This window comes from Microcebus murinus, unplaced genomic scaffold, assembly GCF_040939455.1.
Source record: "Microcebus murinus isolate Inina unplaced genomic scaffold, M.murinus_Inina_mat1.0 scaf006_hap2_Mmur4.0, whole genome shotgun sequence".
Classification (NCBI taxonomy): domain Eukaryota; kingdom Metazoa; phylum Chordata; class Mammalia; order Primates; family Cheirogaleidae; genus Microcebus; species Microcebus murinus.
In genome coordinates this window covers 306,851-308,621 of record NW_027438952.1, presented here as the reverse complement: position 1 = coordinate 308,621, position 1,771 = coordinate 306,851, and the positions used below count along the sequence as shown (strand labels likewise).

At 62.6% G+C, this 1,771-nt stretch overlaps 1 non-coding gene across 1 annotated transcript; it reads left to right on the top strand.

The window, feature by feature from the left end:
* The first annotated feature begins 1,097 nt into the window (after positions 1 to 1,097).
* On the top strand, positions 1,098 to 1,216 carry LOC142866418 (5S ribosomal RNA). The gene has a single exon (XR_012916399.1). It is a non-coding gene; the product is annotated as a 5S ribosomal RNA (ribosomal RNA).
* Positions 1,217 to 1,771: the final 555 nt, after the last annotated feature.

Below are 1,771 nucleotides of genomic sequence, written 5' to 3'. Positions count from 1 at the left end.
ACCACACACACCCGAGCGCAGGTGTCTTCCGCACAGACTGCGGGCCTCGCTCTTCTGAATGCCGCTGGCTCGCCACCCACCCACGGGTGAACCTGGTCAGGGTGCTTTCTCTCAGGGGCAGACTCTTTTCCGGGCGGGCTACCGGTGTCTCTGTTTGCTCGTTTCTTTCTTCCATTTCGGGAAAGTCTTCCTTGCTGGGTGTGGAAATCTCCTATGCCTTCCCTCGCCTATTCTGTCAGCTTTAAAATTCTCTTTCAGTTGCCACCCTCACAGATGGATTAGGAAACTCTTTCCGGTGCACTCATTAGTGAAATGACCTCCAGGAAGCTGGAATCCAATATCTAATGGCCGATTTTTAGCGAGTCCACACGCCAGGGTGGTCGGGGTCCAATGCAGCCCCGGCCAGGCCCAGGCCCCTTGGACTGGGCCACAGGAGGACACGGAGGAGGGTCCCGGCCCCCACGAAGCGGTGCCGGCAGTTCTCCACGGGCTTGGGCGTTTTCCAGAGGTAGGAGATGGAGGGGACTGATTTCTTCAGCACCCCCCAAACCACGCCACCCCACCCCACCCATGGGACACATCCCCAGAGAGAGACGCCCCATACACTGGCTGTGCCCCAGCCCTGGCCCGGGGGAATAGGCGGCAGCCCACCCACAGGGCGAGGGGGGGGCACAGCTGAAAGGGGTTGTGGGGGAGGGCGGCCCCTGGCTGGGGTCAAAGGGCGAGCGTCCCGCGAGTGCGCAGTCAGCGGCAGCGACGCGCTGGGGGTGGGCAGCGGGTAGGTGAAGGAGGCCGGGCGAGGAGACGAGGGGGGCTGGGAGGGCTCCACCTTGGCGAGTCCAGCCGTGGAGGCGCATCTTGTGTGAGTGTGAGTGAGTGTGAGTGTGTGTGTGTGTGTATAGAGAGACAGCCCCCCACCCCGCCCCGCCCCGCCCCGCCCCGCCCATCACCCTCGTCCCTGGGAGCCCGCGGGACCCGGCCGGCGAACTCAACCGGCCCGGCCCGGCCCGGCCCGGCGCGGGGCCTGGGGCGGGAGGCGGCGGCGGGGAAGCCCAGAGAGGCTCGGCTTCTCGAGCGGGGCAGGGGCGCCCTCCGCCGTCTAGGGCCACACCACCCTGAACGCGCCCGATCTCGTCTGGTCTCGGAAGCTAAGCAGGGTCGGGCCTGGTTAGTACTTGGATGGGAGACCGCCTGGGAATACCGGGTGCCACAGGCTGCTGCTTTTTTTTTTTTTTTTTTCTTGCCTCTTGTTCTGTCCCCTTTCTGGGAGCGAGGCGGCGGCCCGGGGTGGGGGTCACCCCCACCCTCAGCGCCCGCGCGGTGCCTGGCGCCCCAGCCCGCACCGGGGGGCCTCCTCTTGTCCCAAGCCGCGACACCGCGGCCACGCGGCAGCATGCGTGGCATCTGGACTGTCAGGTCTCAGACCAAAGGTCTGCTCTGTGGGAACCGACACGCTGGAGGAAACCTTGAGAGTCTGAGAGGGGAGGGAGTTCCAGAAGAAGGCCAGGATGTCATTTTGAGGGAGTATGTGACCAGAACTCGTCCCGTTGCTTTTGGGGTTCTATGGGCTACACGCAGGAATCTTTGGTGGTGGCACCTGATGTTGGGGGATCCGGAGTCACACCCAGACCTGCTCCACAGGCCTCCTTTTACTTTTCTCTTCGGATTCATTATTTTTAAAAAGTGTCTCTTACCTCTAGGATTGCATTTTCTTTTCTCTCTCTTTTCAAGCAGATGATGGGAGTACAAGTATTCAGGTGACATGTGTTGC